Below are 24365 nucleotides of genomic sequence, written 5' to 3' on the forward strand. Positions count from 1 at the left end.
AATAACATTTTATGAAGTAGACCCTATTACCAAATTCAGTCGAAATTCATCCAATAGTTTTTGGCATAATATACGTGAACAGGCGGACAGACACGAACTAATTCCTATCTTTTATTTTACGGATTTTATAATCAGAATTCATAAAAACTAGCCGAACTTACATTTTTAGTGGCATTTCCTTCGCAAAAATTTTAATGACAACGTCGCCATTAGACTACTATGTTTTTGAATTAGGTATTCCCATGCTGTTGCAATGTTTCAATTCGGCATGCGGACCGCAGAAAGTTCTGAGCCTTACAAATTGTCCCTCATGCAAGGAAGGGCTACCGTGGCTTATTTATTGGTGTGTACGGTGCAGGTCTATATGAACCATCTTATGCTGGTCGGAATGGTTTATTAAATTCAAGCTCCAGGTTTGCTTACGATTTCTTAAATAAATTAGATTTTCGTATCTAGACCGTTAGCACGATTCCTTAAAAGGCTAACAAAAACGCGTCTGGGCGAAGCTGTAAAAGATTCCGTTGAGACGAACACATGGATATGCTAATGTGACTGACAAAAGAGTGTTGATGGGATGGCAGGTTTGTCGAGAGGTTATTTAATGAAGTTGTTTTAACTGCTCGGGTCATACCTTATATAATGATGGCGGGCAGCGAAGAACTGGGCAGAGGGTGGCCGTTAACTGTTGAAGGTTCAATCGGAGCATTTCCTGGACGGGGTGAGGAAGTCAGCTAAGATCCCTAGTCGATGCAGGTGTCAGCTTTGACAAGACTGGGACCGAGTAAGTCCCGTGTACAAATTTGGAACATTACCACTAGAACAGCCTGTTCAGTGGTGTTTGAAGTCAGGTCAGTGTCCAGGTCCAAATAGTGCTGAAGTATTAGACCTTAGAATGCCACGACGACCTATTTGAACTTCTTTCAATCTCAGTGGACTAATTCTAGGTACACGGAATTATATTGTATTATGTCGGTGCGTTGCTGATAGGCCGGAGTTCGATTGCCGACAGGGATAGTAGTTTTATCATTGAAACCGTAGTCAGACCGATTCTGGGGTCCATCTAAGTACATCGTGTCTATCCCCTGGAATAAAGCCACCGGAGTCTAAATTTAAACATTGGCCTTTATCAGGGGTCTGTGTCTGGAATGAGTGGAGCTTCGCCAGTTTACGTCTGCCCTCTGTAACTTTACTAATTCGTGGTGTAGTGTATGATTTGAGGTTTTCATGGCGGTGAGTTTGAATATGGCTGTCTTCTGGGTTGTTACGCGGTGTAGTCTGGTAGACGTTTACCAACGTTTAAGACGTGTTTTCTGTCTTTATCATCAGGATAATCGCCTTGATGATGGAAGCAGCAAGGACCTCTGAAACGTCGGTAAACTCACCGCCGTGAAAACCTCAAATCCAACATCTGATTACCTACTTTTCTGTCATTTTCTCTGTAGATTCATTTAAATACGATTTTAGTAAATGGAATAGAAACTGTATAAAATTTAATATTGGATGTAATGTAATGAAATTCAACTTTAATCGCCTTATTATAGTAGGAATAAAGATGATGCGTGAATGACGAATTTTTGCACACGCAAATCCAGAGCTAATTTAGCCTATATAATCATTACGCAAAGAGTTTCTTCCACTTGAATTTGTCACGCATATTTAATTTTAATTTGTTGTGTGTAATAACAGTGAACAGTGAATCCTTAATATTACTCGTTTATTCATTTATTAAATTACAGCCTGCAGTGTTGACTTCTCGCCTGTCTGAATAAGCATCAACTGACAGGAAATATCAGCATGCAAATTTTACCTTTGTTTATTATAACGAAAAAATAATTTTAGTCTTAATTAATCAGTTTAGTGAAGAAATTTACTTTGATGGATCTTTGAAATGGTCAACTTTTTACTCCTTTTGTTTCGTTTATTTTTCCTTCTGTATAACGCGCCTGTTACGTGTGTCCAATGTTGACATACACTTTTACAGTATTGTTACATTTTTATTGCCCGTGTATTTATTAATGTACCCAAAACTGAGTGACGCTGATTAGTTTAAATCTTATTATGTGGCTGTGCCAGAGCGTGACTTTCATTCGTCAAGTTCGTTGAGATTTAGTACAGATCCTGCACGTTAAACGTCAAGAATATTTGTCAGATCAAACAGTTAGCAAGAGGTACGCCACTCTTGTGTTACGTGAACTTTGAGGTTGCACTGGACGCAGTGGCAGTCATCCTCTCGTCTGTATATTGTAAGTTTTTAATTAAGCCGGTGACGTTGAGCGTGAATTCTTCAGAATCTCGCTTTGGGAAACTTTCGGCTACTGAAAGCAAATGTCACGGCCAGCAGCCGAAGTCATAAGGCGCCAATCAAAAAGACTAAATGTGTTTAAAAAATAATTCTAAGTAGAATTAAAATTTTAAAAACTTTTTGTTCTTCTGTAACAATGATGTAGCCAGTACATGAGATTGCATATAACTTGTTAATTATATGATACAGCTCAGAAGAATTCAGTTTTGAAGTTTTAATTTTGTAAAATGGAGTAACTAGAAATAAGAAAAGTAAAAATGCACGATGAAGAATGCCGAGAAATAAGGAAGAGAAACACAGCTCCTAAATTAAAGTCGTTTGAATTAAATTAATTTGGGTTGTGATCCTGTGGGTTATGACATCGTATACTCTGGTAGGTTGTTACTAAGTTTTCGGAAGAAAGTATCGTTTTCATCTTCAAAGTATAAGTGGCACGTTTTTTTTTTCTCGAAAGGCGGCCATTCACCTGCAAAACTACGTGGCATCACAAGCCTGAATTCCTCAATCGACAAGAGGATCGTTGTATCTTGGAAATAAAATTTGCACCCCTTCTGTAAATGAACTGAGATTAGGTCAGGCAGGAAGACATATATTGAAAATTAAGAATACTTGTCGAGATGAATGAAAACTTGTAGGAAATGTATACTTAATTATTACATTTTTTGTACCGAAACGTTAGAATTCTCTTTCATGTGTTCTGCTGCCCTATTGGTTCATAGAACTTATATCACCAGTTAACGCGTGCTTCGAGCTTCAACAAGGTTTCATTTAGTCCAGTTCTGAATAGAGAATATTTTAGATGAAACCAGAAGTTAAATTTGGCCATTCTACCAAATCCTAGGTCTTCCTGTGATTTTTCCCCTAAGATGCTTATAGGAACACTTGTACAAAGAGCAACATGTGCATTTATTGGGGAATTCCTTTGACTGTAAGAGTATGAAGTAAAACAGTTTGACGCAGAAATGGAAATAAAAAAAACAATCTGGAGATGGGATGAGATTATGTCTCTGTAGAATTGCGACCCCTAACGGACCCATTGTCGAACCGCCAGTTGATGCATGAGTAAGTATGGAACAACAGTGGAGTGATGCTGACAGGTTAAAACCAAAGGACTTGGAGAAAAGTCTGTCCCGGTGCCACTTTGTTCACCATAAATCCACATTGACTGCCCTGGGCACGAACTCGGCTTTTAAGTAGACCATTACTTTTCTCTTCATGTTTTTATTTCTGTTGAGGGAATTTATCTGAGGAGGGACATTCCAGTCAGAAACACGAAGGAAAAGTCCAACCATCGACAGAATATGCCTGTGCTTTTAGAATGGTCTAGTGAAAAAAGAACGGAAACTGACAACGTGATCGAGTTCATGGAGATCCAATTGCATGCGCTTACCTAGGCCACAAGCCTATCTCATATTATGCATCCGGTATCCTCTCTTCTTGCCTTCTATCCAGATATATAATTTAAAATACAAACAAATTAATCGCTTCAAGGCTGCAGCGTCGTCAGTGTTTAGGAGCAGAACGGCGATATCCAAGTATAAAGATGAAGATTTCTGTCTTCTGGGTTGTTGCGCTGTGTAGTCTGGTCGATGTTTACCAACGTTTCAGAGGTCATACTGCCTCCATCATCAGGGCGATGAGTATGAAGATTTCTGTCTTCTGGGTTGTTGCGCTGTGTAGTCTGGTCGATTCATCGCCCTGATGACGGAGGCAGTATGACCTCTGAAATGTTGGTAAACATCGACCGGACTACACAGCGCAACAACCCAGAAGACATAAATCTTCATACTCACTGCTGTGAAAACCTCAAATCTTACAAATAAAAAGATGATTGCAATTCATGTGTCTGACTCTCTTGTACGTGCGATCACGATGATATACTCAGGAAGAAGCTAAATACATTAGTAAAGCTCTGAGGTCTGCATTCTCCAGTGTTTTGTCACATTTTACAACCTCCACTCCCTTAGTTCCTGAAGTACGGTATAAATTTCATTCCGCCCTTCATCGCAACCCTTACTTACTCCTAGCTGAGCGTTCCGCTTTGTCGTGATTGTGTTGTTTTATGTGCCGGCGCTCGTGCTCTGTTTGTGTGCGTAGCTGCTGCTGAGCCCGCTCGGTAGGTGTCGCGTAGCATTTCACAGCTTTTTACCCCCACAGCCTTGCCACACCCCCTCCCCCGCAAACCCATGTATTGTGCCGGCACCGAGGAAACTCAATTTTATTCTCACTTGCCTTTGTCACCTCGTATTTAAACCTCAACACAGTGCAAAAATGTCACATGTTTTACTTACTACTGTGCGAGAGAAATGTTTCAGAATGGCTTAATTACGAAGCAATAATTCAGCCTTTTTAAAACAAGAATATTTAACTTTATCAAATGGTTCTGCTGCCTTATTAATCGCAACCATGTGCGTTTATTGAAACGATAAATGTGAGTGGTCCTCAGGCTAGTAGTGGACAGGCGCCGAAATGCCACCGAGAATAATGACGTCTATTTCCTTTTAACCTAATTATTCCGTAAATCATTCGGGAGGACATTAGTAACTGTATAGCTTAGTGTTGTATCTTAGAGCAAAATTTGTACCTCAAAGATGTATTAATGTCTAAAGCACCAGGAAACACATCTCGTGCTGCACAGTCGGTAGACCGTCACTTACAGTCAACTTTAAAGACGCTTTTTTTTAAAGCCACAGAGATGCTAGAAGAAGTTATGAATCAATAATTATGTATATTAATTACCTATTTTCTTATGTAGTTTGCAGTAGTACTAACTTACATTGCCTTTACCTTTTGAAGCACAAAAATCATCTAACTAATATTTAAAAATTCAGTTCCTGCTTCAAAGGAAACGCAACACGTCTGTTTACAAAGACAAAGTTATAACAACTGTTTATAAAAATAACAGCTACTTATTGTAAGAATTATAAGAAACACAGAATAAATATGCTCTGTGAACAAGATGCTGAGTTCCTGACTTTCAAAGCAGGTCGTGCAGTCTGGACCTACGGAGCTGTGAAGGACTGGAATTGCACAGAAGGTGGGGACTGGGAACCGACTAATGCCGTGCAATAAGCATCACAGTGTGTTGCCAAAATAACAAAACAATTAAAACCGCCGAGTGAGAGAGAATTTTTTGATTTTGTCGCGAAAGAAACTGCATATAAAAATCAGTTTAAAAGCAGACGAGAAGTCCTATTTTGTAATTTGGCCTCTCATGAGTGATGCTTCTTTCTGTTGTTATTAATCAGGCAATTTAATGTCTGCACCGGCTTCAAACCTGCTTTATCCATATCTGGAGAAGCATTTCTCTTAGCCTTGTAGTTGCGTATTTCGATGCTACTGTCATCTGTTAAAGTATTTCCATCTCTTCAAGTGTCAATTACATTTTCTTGCGTATCATGTGTCAGAATTTTTGTCCAATTGCGTATCAGATGTCCTACGGTTGTAAAATACAACAGTCAGAAAAGTCGAAAGAAATGCTGTAGGCCCAATGGACTCTTTCGAGTTAGAATACTATAAGTTTGAACGCCACATACCTTAGAGTCCGCCATTAGAGGTCCTTGCTGCCTCCATCATGGGGGCGATCTCATCGTCCTGATGAGTCACTCATCTTCGTACTCACCGCCGTGAAAACCTCAAATCCTACTTTGAAAAATGTTTGATGAAATCTCGAGTTTACATGTCTGTTTCGGGTGTAGCTAATTAATTTGGAAGTAACGGTTAATCGGATAGACAGCTTAGCAATTAGTTGATAAACAGTTTCTTACGAATAAGTGGAGATGTAAAGTACGGTGTACGTTTTAGAATTTATTGTTCAGAGTCATTACTCAAAGTTGAACCCATAAAAAGGCGTTTTTTGGTGTTCTTTTAACAAAATTAACTAATTAAACCCATGCAGGTGAGGTTGTAATCATCCTTAGTTAGCCTACGTTTATTAGGTCTATAACATCAAAATTAATGAAAAAATTTTGATTATTTTTCTTATTGGGAATCTATAGTGAACATTTTCAACTAATTTTATTTTGAATTAGTAATTCTGTTGGACTTTATATGTCCTCTAAATGTCTTAAACCACAAGGCTTTGGGAGTTGGTTCTACTTTTGTCTTCCGATGACCAATGGGAGGACAAAATTCAACTAGATTCGGCCCCTTGGCAGAGCTATGTTACTGCTACTATTTCAGTTATACCTTCTTAACAGTGCACATGAACTGCATTCATGCGCGCCGTCACTGTTCAGTGTACTACCTAATCGACCACAGGAAAAGAAGAACTTTCTACGGTCGTATCGTGTGTGACTTGATTTCATGCCTAATTATGTAGGCAGCTACGGAGAGCCATGTCCATTCGGTGCCACGCGTACCAGGGGTTTATATTGCTTGACTGAAATTTGAAGTGTGTGTTATGCAATGTAGGTTTACCCTATAAAAATGCGGTGGTACACCCTTACATAATGTGGATACAGAAATTCAAATTTTATGATCTCACGGAGGCAAGTATGAACATTGGCTGTATCCTGAGTAGAAGTCTACCGACGTTGCAGAAGTGCTTGCTGCCTCCACCATACTACACGGCGCAACAACCCGGAAGATAGTCATCTTCGTCTTACCAGATTCTTACTATGCGGTTTATTGGTATTTAGGCTGTGACAACATCAGAACTCAGTCGCAACTTTCTGAAAGGCTTCTTCTTGCTTAGTTTCATAAACTCGGCATTTTAGGTTAACACGTTCAAAGCGAAGCTTTCGCGGCGACCGAAATTGATGAAAGACTCTCGGGTTACAAGCCGCGTCAGGTGGCTGAATGGTGAATGAACATTTTCTTCCGCCAACGTTTCGAGAGCTATCTCTGTTCTCATCCTCAGGGAAGCTGCGAAATGAAACTGGTCCTATGTAGCGCTCTCGCCGATGGGAACTCAGTGATGTAATTTCTGTAGTTCGGTTAACTATGCAACAATAAATTCGCGTGTGCAGTGAATGAATATTTAGGCCATTGATTCATGTAACAATGACAGACACAAACAAACAAAAACAAAAAAATTGAAAAATATGTGTACTCCATTGGGGAACTCCTTTCCACTGCTGTTTATCTGTTTCTTCATTAGCCAGCATGTGAGAAGTGACCCAGAACCCGCTGCTTCGAATTATAGTTTCATTTCAGTAGGTTCAGATGGAAACACTGGGTTGTGCTGCGTGTTGAAGAGCCTTCGTTTCCAATTGTGTAATTATTTAAATATTAGTCCGGCTTAACGCACTTTTCCATTAAATCCCTTCGTATTCTGCGGTGTTATTGTTGCCTTGGAAACGGAAGCGACTGTGGCGCTGCTCAGCGGGGGCTGTGAGAATGACGAGCAATTTGAACGCCTCGGGTTATACCTGTCAGCTCCACACACAGGATAAACTACAGTAGTACCTCCACGTTGTTCTCATTTCATAGTTGTTTGTTCGTTAGTTATTTAACGACCCTGCATCGACTACAATTTACGGAACTTACCGGTCACTTATTTAGAAATCCTGCTTCGTTCGTGTAAGTCCTAGGGTTCGATTTTATGTCCGAAGATCGGCTTTCTTGTAGGACGTTTTCCGTTGTTTTCCTAAGTCCGTCTAAGTAGATGCTAGGATGCAACCACACATAGATGATTGGGAAGTATGGAAGAAGAGATACCGATTACCAAATAACAAGATAATTGTACCAGGTCATGAACATAAACACTCCTAAAACGGGCACATAGGCCTTGTCTTTGTTCAGTCTAAAAGGCCAAGCTCATCACCCACTTCTATCGCCGATGGTAAGGAGAATGAGTCTATCCCATTTCCAGTACTGGAACGGTTCAAGATGGCACGCGATGTTCCTGTTATGGCTAATTACGAAACTTATTTCGCATATGTTCATGATATGTCGTGACAGCAAGATGGAGTACCCTGTCGAATGTCAGGACACAGATGCTGAGGTCATTGTTCTGTGAGGGGAGTAAGGTGTCATCTGCAGAGAACATGCCTATTCTGCGCTTGCTTAGTTTCGTGGTTACATACAAGGGTCGCCACGCGTCACCTCGGGGGAGGGGGGGCTCCCCCGCGTTTCATTCCTGATACTGACCAACTCCTCCAACCCTCTCTTCTTGCGTCACGTATACAGCAACTTTTGCTTATAACGGATTTTCAAGAGTTTTGAACATTTTCCATTTCAGCCGAGTTTTCTTTTAATATGGGTTCTTCCAGATAAGAAATAGTACACACCTCATTTATTTATGTACAGTTCAAATCACAAGTCAAAAATTCGCCGCGTATTTTTGCCTACAGTACCTACGCTGATTTGTTGCTGAGCGATGCACATTTTTTGTTATATTTTGTCATACGTTTCTGTTGTTTCTTCGATATATTATAGAGTTGAAGCCGAAGCTCATGTAATTAATATTTGAGAGTTAAGTTCGTACCTCATAGAAAACAAATTCATACAAAGATCATTTTGTCAGTGCTAAGTAAATGATTCCTGTTAAAGTGGGGTTCATACTAAACCCATCAGTACAAGATTCAGAGTAACTGATTGTCAGAGCAGGCGTTACGTATAGTTACCAGAGGGCTTAAAAATGTTAAAGAACGTAGAACTCATTTATTTTATCAGAGCATACCGATTGCTTAAATCTGTAGGTATTTCTGATAAACACATTTCAGTTTCAGCGACGGGTCAACGGGTCAATAGGTCAACGCGGAACTGGAAGGAGATTTCAACGCCAGGGTGAGATAACCAGTTAGTCTGCAGTCCTAGTGCGGTGCTACTCCGTATTTTGTCTTATACAATTGTTTAGTTAAAAAAGTTTGTAAATTATTTAACTGCTCTGTGTAGATTTCATAGCATCAAATAGCTTATCAGTAGAATTATGTATCGTAAACTGTAAAGGACTGGGAAGGAGATGGTCGCCTTTGTTATATAATTCTCATTTTAAATTGTGTTGTTCTTGAAATTTATTACTTCTTCTTAGCATGTTGTTCATATGTAAATTTTTCTCGAAACTGTAACGCTTAATATGACGCATATACAAATAAAATAAAATAAGTTGAGTTAATAATAGGAACACAATTTATGCACGCGAAAGTTCACAGTGATGCGTGATTTGGCGTGCCCTGAGGCCGCGAGATGCTGAACCATTTGAATGGCACGTGCGTTAGTTTGGTTGCTGTCCTTCGAGACGTCGTGGTCTGCAGCAAGTAGCAATGGTGGAAGGTCTGAATCTGATTGCAGCAGCTTGGCGCGTGATCTGGTCTGGTCATGAAATTAATTAGCCCCATTACTCGGGTCATTACCTCTGCTCAAAGAGCTTCCTCCCACCCCCTCGTCATTCCAGTCACATACACGCGGCAGGCACACGTCTGTAGGGAAAGCGGAAGCTTCTTGAGTACCAGCATTCACGGTTCGTTCAGACAGAAACTTGAATTGCGATTTCACACATGTATGTCCGTCTGCAGGTCAGTCTGTCATTGTTGCTAGGCTTTGTAGAGGTTGAGACAGAGCAGGTTTAATTTGAAATGTGAATTGTTGAGAATCAGAAACGACAATAACTACAGTGAGCTGAAATAGCTCAGAGAATGAAGTGAGCGGCTGCAGGACGGATTTCGGCCCCCACTAGGAGCAGGGACTATTCACTTTATCACGATTTTTATGCAGACTTTGGAACCGATCCATCCATCTTACAAATTAATTTGTTTTTTTTTGGTGTTTTATCTACATAGTTCTAAGTTAAGAACACGTGGAACTTGGTACTATTTATGTAGGCGAATAACCACCTTTATGGTCTGTCTACTTTACTTTTGTTCGCATTGAACAGAAACCTAGATCCAGTAGAAATCGATGGTGAAATAAGAAAATCCCTTTACCTACCGGGAATGGAACACAGGTCGTACCATACCAAGACGTTTCGCGTACTGAGGGATCCTGACCCACACATAGGCTTAGGCTAAACCAAAAGATAGATCTATATTTACAGTATAACTATTAATTATTAACAATTGTATGATTTGAGGTTTTCACAGCGATGAATATGAAAATTTCTGTCTTCTGGGTTGTCGCGCCGTGTAGTATGGTCAATGTTAACCAACGTTTCAGAGGTCATACTTCCTCCGTCATCAGTTTGACCTCTGAAACGTTGGTAAACATCGACCAGTCTACACAGCGCAACAACCCAGAAGACAGAAATCTTCAGTTCTTTATTTCATTCATTGAATGTGTACGTTTGGTTGTACGGTGATATGTAAAAAGTTTAATGAAACTTTTATACTCCGTCTTACTGAGGATAGCCGGTGGCGAACTACGCACACTTCTTTGTTGATTGGTGGACATGCAGCCTCTCCGTTGCCGCCCTATTAGAGCCATTACATGATGTAAACATTCACGAGCACCCTGCGACGAATTCAGCAGTCCCTGGTCAGACGGGATGTAGTAGAATTGAACTTGAGTATACATTTTGCGGAAACAGTATCTTGTACGATGTTGCAAACCATTAACACTGCGACAATCCGATCATGTAGGGTTTTGTGAGACTTGAGATTCTCGGGACAGTAAAGATGTCAATGTTGGTCTTCTGGGTTACAAAGCCGTGTAGACTAAAGGAATTAAGCTCTAAAGACGGAGGTAGATTGCTATTAAACTTCAATTATATTCTGAATTACAACCCAGAAGAATAGCATCAACATCTGAAATTATCTGTTAGTCATAGTTCTTATTAGTAGAAATAATGCTTGGAAATACAGTTAAGCTAGACCATTAACTTGTGCATTTATCATATGTTACTCTATAACTTTGCGAGTCTTTGTGGAAGCACTTGAAGGAAAGCTGACGCCAGAATTTGTTTCTATAAATCTTGTTTTAATGGCATAAACATTTTATCTTTCTATGTACTTGTTTCAAGTCTGAGAATTGAACATGTACGATGATAAGAAGCTACTTAAATGCACTAGACAGAGTTTTATTTAAATTTTGTAAGTATTCTTAGTTTGTTTAACGACGCTTTTAATTGGCAGGATTAAATAACGCCAACTGGTAAGATTTTTAATGAATAATGAATTGAAAGTGATGTAGAAGGATTCGATCCTGTCCAAATGTAAGATACAATTTAGGCAGTTGCGTGGAGAGACTGGGACAAAAACGAAAGATGCCAGTCACCCAGCCGAGATTTGAGTCTGGGACCTCCGGAATACGAAGCATTCGTCCAGGAAGTTAGGTTATATCATTCTTAAACATGTCAGCTCAAACGTATACGTTTTAACGTAATTTTAAATCGTTATTTACTTAATAGAATTCAATGGCACGGAAATTGAATTTTCAGCGTTTGGAGATTATTTTCAGTCGGGGGTCTGTTTATTTTAATTTGAATTGTGACGGGTCGTCGCCTGGGGACGGGTGTGAAGGTGAGTGCAAGCTTGACTCTGATCGCCGCGGGGGAGGGACGGGGGAGCCGGCATGCACTCGACAACTTCATTATTTCGTTACCCACACTCGAAGTCGGGCATACACGATCATCAGATTGCAGTGAGAAAGAGAAAATGTTATTCAGAGGTTTCAGGACGTTAATGTATAACATGATTCACATCCGTGGAATGTGGCTGTGTAGTTAAATAAATACCTGTAATTGATTCGCTGTAAGTAATTAGGAATGAGCCAATTAATATATATTCGACGTAGTTTCAGGAAAGGACTATCTTTTTCCTGGTAGTAACCAATCACCTAAATACGGGAGTAAAATTAACTCCCGAAACGTCGTACTTTTCAAGTATGTCTCAGAAAATAGACACTGTCCAACAGTGTTCCTGTAAAGCTAGTATAACTTTAAAATGTGTTTATGTTTACATTTTGTTTGATTGCTTTTTAAGAACAGAAATTACGTAGGACATTGTGCGTTTAGTTGGTTGTAGTACATTAAGGAACATCATATTTAGTCATTATCGATTGGCACAGGCCTGTGCCAGTCTGTACTTTGCCTGGCTGTTAGCAGTAGGCCTATAGAGTATTAATATTCTTGCCGTCTGTTAAGGCGAGAGCACTCCTGAACTTGGACCTACGAAAATTTACGGATACTTTACCATTCATAAACTCAATATTACTTAAGTATGCCTATGAATACATTTAAAGTTAATACCAGCTTTGAAGGAACATTATGTTGGAAATTATTCGGATACTCGATATTCACAATACGTATTATATGAAGACGAGCGAAGGTAATGCTAAAATTATGAATGTGTAAATTAGTTGTCAGTGATATCGTAAAATATTTTTTTTAAATGCCCATTTTCTATTTAAATGCAGTCTTAAATTTGCACGTGTGTGTCTAAGCACCATGTCTGAAAGGCGTATAGGAGAAGCCTAGATAAGGCTTCAATGTGCACTAGAGTGCGACGAGTGGTGGTTAGCTCCACGCTTCGGACGCCTTGATCTCCTGGAAAAGAGTTCCCGATGCCGCTTTAATGTGGGTGTGGGTGAGCTACAGAGCCGGTCCGGACGACGAGGTGGTGAAGAGAACACTTTCTATTATTGATGGGAATCGAATTCTGGTCCTACAGCCCATTGTAAATCATTGCACTGACTAAGTTGTCTCGGCTTCGAAATGCCTAAAATTATATTTGGTAGACGATTTCTGGAAATAATTTTCGCAGAGACTTTTTCTCCTGCAGACTCATTTTTAACTTATTGTTTCTTTCGTTTCGAATTTGCAGGAAAATAAACTTTCTGTTGTCCAGTATCTTTTACTGGTATCCAATGTATAATTTATACTGTTTAAACAGCTTTGATTGTTGAGAAGCAAGAGCAAAGGTTCATTTCCAACAGACGGCAACTTAGACCAGAGGGACTATAATGGCCTGTTAATATTAATCGTCTCACAAATTTAATTGGATCATGTATTTCGGTCTTGTGCAGCAAATGGACTGGAGTTTAACAGTGCGGTCTCTGAATATAATCTAGTACTGTGTATGTAATTCTGAAAATATTCGATTATCGCTGTGTTATTCTGCTGTTGCCAAAGCCAGGCAGTGAAGCCATCAGCCGTCCTGTCTATCTCGGGCAACTGCCTGCCAACCAGCGCCTGTTTGTGTGTGACTGCTACCTACCTACCTGTCACTGCAAATGAAATGTTCAATTTACAAATCTACTGGCTAAATCAACCTTTTGTTACCGTTACTATTCACTGACTGTCTCTGCCTCGCTACCCCCATTCAATTCATCCACTGCGGCTACGTTATTATAAATAAAAAAGCAAAGTTATTAATATATGTATTTGTTATGATCAATATCAAAATTCTCCCTATTATAATTTTTCTGATGTTACCAGACACGTTTTTTCACAGCTAAGTGTATTTTGTAATGAAATTAACTGGCAAACAGACATTTATTAATTCAAGAGGTAAGAATAAATCGCAGTAATTCACTACTGAATTTAATAGAGACTTATAAAGAGGCAATTTTGGCCTATTTGAAGGTCGTTAGTCTGGGCAGGCTGAAGTAAACCACGAGAAACTTCAAGATAGTTGGTAACCCCGTTAGATTCCTACTGGGTAACCCCCCCCCCCCCGAAAGGAAGTCTTGAGTGTTATCATTATACCAATGTGTTCGGTTAATTAAGGAGATCGAAGGAACATATCCATTTTGTTTAAGTATTAATATGCCACATGTAGAAAAGAGGACATATTGAAATTTTAAAGATATGACATTACGTCTGGTGGATACCTTTGAGCAATACTTTTTAGGTAATATATAAACATGATAAATGTGAGATAACATTTAGTAAACAATACAGAAATAAAAATAACGTGTTAGGTTTGTGATTTTAAATAATTGGCAACCGTGATCTGTAGGTGCATGCAACAGTGGGCTATGTAAAATATTTTTAGTTTTCCACGAAACAGCGATTTAAAATATAAATGGTTAATTTTGTAAAGAGTAAAATGATTTCGTATACACATTATATAGATATTTAAATGAAAAATTTATATGCAATTACATATCATTATGCACAATCCAGTAGGGAAGACTTGATGATACATCAAGAAATTTCAGAACGCGTATGTTAGGAAATAAAAGAATCAGCGATTTTACGCGTTAATGATATTACTCTGTAGATTAATATATTATGATATATTTTGGAAGGGAGAAATCTCGAGGGTGATATGTCATCTGGCCACACAATCTGCTCTCTCAAACCGTTTTGACAGAAATTATAGGGAAATGAGTTTCTTACATATTCTTATATGAAATAAAGGCATTCGACATTTGTCACAGAAGGTTGTAAGCCAAGAAGCCGACCAGTTTTGTAGGATTGAAAGTCAATTTTTCTTGGATGTCGCATAGAGAACTGACAACCCCCTCCTTTTACGTCACAAAAAATAAAATACAATACTAATATGAAAGTCGGGTGTGACAAATCAACAGCTCTGCGGGGATTCCTGGCGAGAATGGGATTGCGGAGGTTAAAAAATGGTTTCCTATGAGTGAAGAAATATCATTAATAACATCTGCGCTGGAAATATCCGGGTACTTCAGCTCACTTCTTGCTATTGCCCAACGAGTCTTATTGGCAAGCAAAAGAAAATACAAATTTATGTAGCCCACTTTTATATTAGTTAAGACACAAAGCGCGACTTGTGATATTTAATAAACTACAAATTATTATAATTATCACATGATGTTTATTTTAGATAATGTTCTACTGAACTCCCGGTGATAACCACAAAGGCCACATGGGAAGTTATATATTATAACTATGCTAATTTACCAAATATATATATATTTATTAAAATAGACAGATTTCACAATGAAGAAATGGACGGAAACTTGAAACTACAAATACAGATGAGGGCACACAGAATTGTCATCAAAACATAGTGGAGGCAGAATGCAAGAAGACGAGACAGATAAAATTGCATACTCTTATATGTAATATAAGTTAATAGAAGAGACAGACGTATTGAGACAGGTGTAGATCGAATGAACACGTGAATTCTGAGCCTCTGAACGGAATTCAAAGCACTCAGTCCTTACGGAGAAGAAAGAGGGGTAGAGTTTGCATAGAAATCATATCTCGATATTATTGTTATTACATTTTGGCCTACCGTCCTGGGATGATGCAGACTGCTACAGATATGTATTGGCCATACGTGCTGATACGCCTTTACCTCAACAAACAAACTAACATAGAAACTTAACATGACATAGAATGTAGCCCACATTAAGAACTACGATTTTCGGAAACATTTTTCTATTCAGATGATAATCTGAGTAGACAGATAACAGATTTTCGGATGAAAATGCTGTCACCATCTTCATGCCCTGAAGATGGAGACGGAAAACGGGAAACATTGGTATCTACTGACGAGTCCACAAATCACACTCCGGAACATTATCATCCTCACCGCCCTCAGAACCTCTAAGCTCACGATGATCTGGGATTTTGCACCGTATGAATATAGATAGGCGACAAATCTTTCATTTGTCTGTGTTTAATGAAATAAGGAAGAATAGCATTGAACATATGCAGTGCAAGCCTCGTCCTATGGTTAACTCTGCGACGATGATACGTATCTGACTGTAGGAAATGAACATCAAGGATTATGATGAACGAAAGTATTTGGGCAGTAGGTGTACTTCAGTTGGCTTATACCTATCCACTCTTGTTTAAAAATGAAGGAACGCTTGGCAGCATTTTGCTGCCTCTATCACCAAAGATTCTCTCTCTCTTGCTCTCCATGCGAGGAAGCTCCTTTTCATTTTCTTTCTCTGTTCTCCGCTGCAGAACAACCACGCAATTCCCTGTACGTCAACAGGGTTCTTTCCGCTACATTTCACTCGAAATGGACTCAGAGGGAAAATTTCTCAGTTTTTTAAACTTGCCACCCCCCTCCCTTAAAAACATCATTTATCATTTAATATAAAGGAGAAAACCCCATATGGAAAAAAATCAGGAGCAGCCGCTGATGATGGATAAAACCACACAAAAAGGATTTCGTGAACGCGAATGGATTAAAAAAGAGGTTAGCTATAAGCCAGTGAGCCAAACTGGGAGGGTGGGCACTTCACCCCTCAGTGGGGGGTGGGGGGTTGAAGGGAGACAGAGCTATGCTGGCTGTTGGATTTCTCCCATTAATCAACGTATTGATGAAATTTAATTTGTCAAACGCAGGCCCGAGATTGAGTTGTAAGGACTGTGCCGTGCGGCTTGGAGCGAGAGCGCGGGGGGACATGGGAAGAGAGTGGAGGGGCAGGGGACGGCCTGCAGAATTCTGGATGAACAAGGAACTGCGTACTTTATGTGACACTGAATCAACTTTTATTTTCAGCTAAAGACTTCGACATGGCCCGAATATGGTTTCCAGAATTTCATGCCAGATCTTGCTTTCTGATCTTTAGTGTTTCAAGAATATATATAGGCCTACGTTATGTATTTACATTCTGTCTCTCTTAAATATACATAACAGCAAAAGAATCCGTTCTTCGTACGGAATTTCATTCAAATATACTACACTAAAATAAATGTTTCTTATCGCAGTTATTACTACAGTTCCGCATAGTGATTGCTTGCAAAGTGTCCCAGTGGCTTTGTATAAGAAACCTGTAGGATTTGAGGTTTTAACGCCGGTGAGTCTGAAGATGGCTGTCTTCTGTAAGAAACCTGTTATTGTCGCCTTTCAGCCAGACCAGAGAGGGAGAACCAGAGGAAACTGAACTAAATTACTATATGTTTTTGGCCCACAGCAACTTTGTTACAGTTAAAGAGTTGTGATATTTTGTCTGTTACTTAGAGGGAGGAACATAAGCGTAAATTACAGATGTTTGAAAAGTGTTCTTAAAATTATTTTAACCAGACGGGAATGGAGGATTTTACACAGCGAGGACCTTCACGATTTATACTGGCATGCTCATGTTGATAGAAGGTTACGCTGGACTGACATGTAGACCGAATATCTTGAGGGGCTGAGGAGAATCAAGAAAACTTTATTATCAGTATAGCTGAGGTTTGAAACGAGGACCTCCGTAATACAAAGCAGAATTTGAACCGCGAATTTCGGTAGATGAGAAAGGTTTGACCGCAGTGTCCTTCCGTCCAGACGTTTCATGTCCGAAAATACTGATCGGAATTTGGTAAAATATGGTTTTGGGGATGTAAATTAAATTTTGTCGACTGAATTTAATTTCGATTTGTGTTTGTTGAATATAAACCATACTTTACTTGAAGCTCAACTGCAGATTTACCGATTTTCTTAGAAAGGAACAAGTAGTTTGTCATTACATCAACAGGCTATTTATTAGTCCTTTTGTTACTGTTCTTTATACAACATTTGTATCAGTGGGTGTATGGCCTTGTGCCACGAAATTTTTTTACTTTAGATGTAAATAAACACTAAAGTTAATCAAATCTAAACGTTCGTGACGATGGTGAGTTATTTAAATAAAAATATCCAAGGACATTTTTATTCAACTAAAGCTAATACGATTCCTAAAAACGCGTTAGAAGAATACACGCCCTTCAGCAGAGCAGTAGAATTTCTGTCTTCTTTAACTAATCGTTGTGACGTAGAATAACAGGGTTGATGGAAGTGGGGTCGGATAATGGTGACGGTTACATTCGCAACATTTGGTCACCTGCCTGCGTTACAGCGGTGCGTTCCGAATCCCCCCCCCCCCCAACAACCCTCAACCAAGATTTTAGAACAATTGCATTCTGTGTATAGAAACAACATAATTATTTAGGGTAAATAAGGCATGATGTCTGTTGAACGTGTGTAACCATTATAGCCTACTCACGTTAGAAACCGTTTACGACAACTGATTGCAACAGAGCGTCGGTAAGATTTAGTGACAGACTATGAATGTAACGTCTCCTGGTTAACGACTTGATACCGTAATGAAGGGAAATGAAATGTATTTTGTATTGCGAAATACGATTCAGCTGCAACATTAGCAGACACCAACCTTTCTTCCAGCCCTTCAGTCACGCCTCGACAAATTGCTGAAAACACGCAGGCATACAGAATTCTCCATGCGGAAGGACCTCACTACCCCTTCTGCATCATCCCCACCCCCGGCTACAAACCTCTGTTACACCAACAAAAAACAGTAAAGGCAAAACTAGAGCAAACACACCTCAGCTGATCCGGAGAAAAGGCTGAAAGAGGCCTGATGTTTGCTGAGAAGGCACACAGCGCAGGCCACCCAACGTCATCTGTCTGTATACTCTCTCCAAAAATATTGACTGAATGTAGTGAAGACATACAGATTGCTTTAATTAGCAGCCCAGTAAACTACAAACTCTTCTGAGCGGAGTTCTTGCAAAGCGAGCAGTCACTTAGCTAGCCAAGAAATTTTCACTCCTTTATGGAAGCCGAATATTCAACTCTGTGCTGAAAAGAGCCAGATGAAACTAGTCCATGTCTTTAAACACTGTTTCTTCAGGATACATTTTAATATCATTCCACAAAGTCTAGGGTTCCCAAGTGATCTCTTCTCTTCAGGCATTCCGACCAAACTTTTGTGTGCATTTCTCATCTCTCCATTGCATAATACATGCCCTGCTTATCTTATTCTCCTTGATGTTATCGACATAATATTAGACCTCATTGGTGAAGATTGCAAACTATGAAGCGTTAGAGTGCACATATGCACACCCCGAGTGGGATTCGAACACGCGATTCCAGTGTCTGAGAAGCCTAATTGGGCATGCCTGCACAGTTTACAAGTAAAATGTGTGTTTTCTGAGAATAATTAAGCAAGAATTAAAACGAATGTAAAGAAGGGACAAAGTCTATTTAAACAATTTAATTTAGGTAACAACTTGTTGCGTGGAAGTTTAAAATGTTATTTTCCAGAACATCTCCGAATTAAACTACAGACAAGCGCTGCGAGAAAACAGTGTAGACAAAATACTTCACTTCAAGTCATCATTTAATCGTGTAGGTGTTTCGAATATGATACAGAAATTCAAGCTAAGAGGAAGCACGCTGTTCGTTTATACTAATTTAAATGTCTGGTTTCCTTTATAGCTTATTGAAACTCTCATTTTCCAATAGCAGTCTGATGTTTTCTTAATGCGTAGTACGCTGTGCAAACAGTGTGAGTATAATATTAATATAATCCCGCTACACAAATCATTCGCTCATTTGAATACAGTTACGCGCATATGAATGTATGGGTCTGGCATCAGGCGAAGTGGGGGAGAGGAAACCTGGTCAAGTTAGTTCCAGTCTGCTCGTCACTAGAAGGCTGGAAAGGGTTAAGATATCTATTTAACTAAAGCGGCAAACATTATCGTCTAATAAAAGACAACAGTCTGTTTGTTTTTAAGTGTAGAAAGTCAAATTCTGCTTTAAACTTTAGAGTTTACAAGACATAGCAAGTGGAAATGTATAGGTCTGTTTACTAGAACACATTTTCCAAAACTGTTGCTTGTGATTTTTATACCTTGTTTGTTTTTATGTTCGTTTATTGAAGGTAGAAATCTATTACTGCTAACCTAGTAATGACAGAAAGACAGTGAAAGGGGACCCACTTAACAGATCTTTACATAAGCCCCAAACAACATATCAAAAACCAATTCTTGCCTAAGATTTTCAGATATTAATTAGATGAACTTTTTGTAAAACGTAGGCCTAGACCTGCTGATTTTCTATATGACAAGTCGCTTTTAAAAAAATCTATAACGTTGAGCTTCGTGTAAATTAAGTGTTGTGTTAGAATGACAGGATATATTAATGCGAGCTGCCAAATTTAAGCACACATCTTCAGTACTCAAAATCAGTTCAGTAATATCGGATAAGAAATATTAAGGAGAATTGATATATAGATCCAGCCTCCTCATATGAGGTCGTTCTGTGGATTTGTGCAAAGATCGTGTAATAAATGATTATTGAAACATAACTTATTAATTAATTATAGATTCGTATCTGTTAGCTCAGTACCGTGACTAGGCTGTGGACTGGAAGACCGGGATTCAGTTCCGGGTAAAACACGATTTTTCGCTTAGTCACAATGTTCAGTCCGACTCTGGGGCCCACCCAACCTCCTACCCGATTCGTACCTTTGTTCCTTTCCTTAATCAACACAGCCGTAAACATATTCTACAGGAAACAGTCTTCCCTCTAGAGCTTCATTAAATACACAGAGCGTCGAAAGTGATGAGATTGATATTTATTTAAGATAAGCAATTTTTGAGAAATTTTGTCGAGTTAGGTCAGCCAGAATTCTCCAATTTTTGTTTTTGGGCAAAGAAAATTTTCGGGGATGAAATGCGCGCTACACTACCATCCAGTTAGGATTCATTTTATTCGCATCGTGCGAAGAACACAGACATTACAAAAATGCACGATATTATGCAGGAGAATTAATTGTCTGCCCTCTTGAGGCCTCTCTTGGATTTGCTTGTGTCATTGACTCCAACCCGCTACCTCCTCTTCTCGTAACCACCCAGCTGGGGCGTATATTGACAGAGAACAATACTGTACGTATCCAGCTTACCCCCGGTCCAACCCCATCCCCAGAGTGCGCGTATCTTGCCCGCTTCGTACAACAATAGGATGAGCTGAGCCCAGTGCATCACTAAAGCCAACAATGGCTGATCGTTTTTATAGAGAGATTCTAGTAGGCGTGTAACCAGTCAGCCGTACCCTGCTTTCAGGCACGCGGAGGTTGCAGAGTGGACTGTTGGTTGCGTTGCCCCTCGGTTAAAATAGAATCAACTTTACTCAGTCTTCGACACTTACACTGTATGCTTTCTTCCACAACGTAAAATACTTGTGTGTGATAATAAAACGTTTGAGACTAATGTAATTTTATAAATAGAAGACCAAGGACCCACGTGACATATTTTGAATAGAAAGATATAAGAAACATAATTTATAAGGCGTGTAACTATTTCAGGCAAGAGAATGGAAACTGTGTGTGTGTGCACAGTGATTCAGAATTTCAAAAGCTTGATGTAGTTTAGTCTGTGTCGCTGAGATAAACTATTATTCACTGGCGATCAGGATTGCCTATAGCAAACATGTGGATTCAGAAACTTTATCATTACACTTTATAACATTTAAAGAAGAAGACATTTTGGAAAGCATTCTCAAACATTTTACACATAATTTGCTTTCTTATATTAAGTGGTGTTGGTGTTGGACCTTCGGGTTTTACTATCAGGGAGTTAGTTAGTTAGTTAGTTAGTTAGTCAGGTAGTTAGTTAGTTAGTTAGTTAGTTATATTAAGTGGCATATTTGGCCCTACTGAATCAGAAAATAGATTACCGCCACGTTGGCATTGTCGATAGTAGATTATTTATGAAAATAAAGTCTTCTCAAATGTTAGGCCCAGTTTTGACCAACTTAGGTTTTCTTTTTTGCCTGTCAAGTAGTTAGGGGAGAAGACACACACGTGTATAGGCGTGCAGATAATGCACATACCTGGGCGGAAAGTGGGCTAAAGTTATAAGGAATGACGAGTGGGAGATGTTACAACACTCAATGTTAACAAAAAATAAAACAGCACATCAAAATTGAATTAAATGCATTTAATTTAATTAAATAACATGTGACAATTGAAGGCAGTGCCATGAATCCTGTGTTTGTGCATAGATTTTCTTGTAAGATTTGGGGTTTTCACAGCGGTGAATATGAAGATTTCCATCTTCTGGGTTGTCGCGCCGTGTAGTATGGTAGATGTTTACCAACGTTTCAGAGGTAATACTGCCTCCATGAATGACAGCCCATCGAAGCCATGTACACATCACATAGCTCCTGGTTATAAAACGTCCTGTATTTCAGACTTAATCTTACATAAAGACTTAGAACAGAACCTCACTTTGTTAACTGGGACTGCCCAGTCCATCATTAACCTCCTAGAGCGATATGGGAGGTTCATTCCGTAAAGGATGGACAGACACAAGGATAAAAGAGGGATAATCAGGCAGATAAAAGGAAAATAAAAAAGCTAATACACCAAAACTAATGCTGTTTTTTTTTCTTTCCACAGCTACAGCCCCAAGCTGCTCAGAGGTATAAAACAGTTAACACGACACAATGGAATTGTGGATGCAGCCAAGTAAGTACTTCCCCTGAATAAACGAAGCTCTGCGATGTTTCTCTTCGGTAACAATAACAACCAACCTGTGAGAAAGTAGCAATATTTTTTACGCATTGCAGAAACATTCCAGGATTACGTAGGCTATATAATTTTCTGGAAGCTAATTTAATTACTGAAAATTTAATTTGTACACGAATATAACTATCTGAAAGCGATTTTAATTACTGCAAATTGTCCTGATTACGTTACGTATACTATGAACAGAAGGGCTGGGCTTGGAATTGATCGCATGGGGTTCAGTTCCCGTCACGGGGCCGGAGGCTGCAGTTGACAGAGGTCAGCATTTCTGCTTCGTATGTCACATATCCTGGGTTAGATAGTCGTCATGGAGGCCGGATATGATTTTCTCAGTACTTCTAGATAAATTCTGCGATAATGTCTTACAACGGGAAGTGAACGTTTTTGTCACACTTCACAATTTACCGTTCGTAGTTATGTCCCTGTTAGATGTTACATAATGTGAAGAGCTGAGAGCGTCATCGTATAAACTAAGAAAGAATGTTGGTGTTGCAGTCGAGAGGTGGATTGTGAGCCCGTGTGTGTTACTGTATGATCGCTTTGCCAAAGCCATTCCGGTGAGACGTTTAAGAAGTCGACATGCTCTGAGTGCCAGAGTTCTGTACAAGTCTGTGCGCTTATCACATATTTAATTAATTTAATTACGCGTTTCCAGCTGGATAGGCTACGTAGCTTAGGTACAGTTATCGTATGACCGGTGAATCTGACAAGATATGAAGGGCGCGATCATGGCCCGTTTTAAGGTTCTAACTTGGCATTTGCTTCAACGGAGAAAAAGCATGAAAAATCTCTAGATATCCGGTCTACGGGCCGAGATGCTATCCGAGAGTTCCTCCAATTCAAAGAAGATATTCCAGCTGCTCTACCGCAATGTCCCGACAACCACAAAATGCATTTTACACTCAAAAGTTTAAGTAAAATTTACTTTGATCTTCGGTTTTCCTGTTAGTACGTATTGATTTGTGGAGATGCTCTTCGGTCAGAGAGTTTAGTTGTGGCAACTCCAGAAGCATTGCGCTGAAGTTTCATCTGATACTTCATCCAGGCAAGAATTCCTCTTTTGGAGAACCTCCTTTTCTCCAGCACCCTTACTGAAGGTGTAGGTGCGTGAGAACTGTGGATGTTCTGTTGTTGACAGCTGAATAAGAAACGCGACGGGTGGTACATTAGGCAGGTTTCATCGTGTCTTATATTCGCGCGATTACGTAACCCGAAACGCTGTTAAAAGGAACTTAACACATTCAGGATATTTTAGGTTTTTCACTCAAACCTGCAGAGATTTATTTTACAAAATTACTCCACATCAAATCAAACGTATTTAATTTTATTCGATTTGACCGTTTGTAGCTTCATCGTGCGTTACCACATAAACAATGTTTATAATCATCAACTCTTACGATTAGGTCTTGTGGCCTGTTCAAATTCAGAATTAGTTCTGAAATTATGAATCAGTTTAGACATTTAGCAAGGAGTGAGCAAGACTCCTTGGACGGGGGTTTGTCTGTCGGAAGGCCGAGCTATGTTTAGCCTGTTTTAAGTTCAATAGCTTACACATCAACCCGCCTGTATTCTGTTTTTCAGTTTTCAGGCTGATCAGGTGAGTTATTTTAATTTACGTTACTAGTTTATTTAAATGTGAAGAATCTCGTCACAGCGGTCAGCGCGCACTTTTCATTCTTATTTTGAATTTAATTTTAGCACCTCTTGACAGGAAGAATCCGACTCCATCAAGATGAGTCTCTGTTTACTATTAGTGACACAAATCCTATGTTTGAAATACAGAATATAAATAGTCATGAATTTAAAAAATCGCTATTATAATGAAGGCAGCGAGCGCTTCTGAAACGTCCGGAAACTTCTAGCACACTACACGACGCAACAGCCCAGAAGACAGTTGTCTTCAGACTCGCGCCGTGAGAATCTGACATCTCTCAGTTCCTACAGGACTTTA

General features: G+C 39.3%; 1 protein-coding gene across 1 annotated transcript in view; it reads left to right on the plus strand.

The window, feature by feature from the left end:
* Sgt1 (suppressor of G2 allele of skp1) overlaps positions 1–24365 on the plus strand; it is a 96643-nt gene that overhangs the window by 46927 nt on the left and 25351 nt on the right. Inside the window, exon 2 of the mRNA XM_022070472.2 lies at positions 22286–22354. The gene's annotated coding sequence lies outside the window, so the exon portion shown is untranslated. The remainder of the gene's footprint in view (positions 1–22285; positions 22355–24365) is intronic.

Source organism: Zootermopsis nevadensis, unplaced genomic scaffold (genome assembly GCF_977971745.1).
Source record: "Zootermopsis nevadensis isolate Lab colony 2312 unplaced genomic scaffold, Znev_1.0 Znev_ptg000018l, whole genome shotgun sequence".
Classification (NCBI taxonomy): Eukaryota; Metazoa; Arthropoda; class Insecta; order Blattodea; family Termopsidae; genus Zootermopsis; species Zootermopsis nevadensis.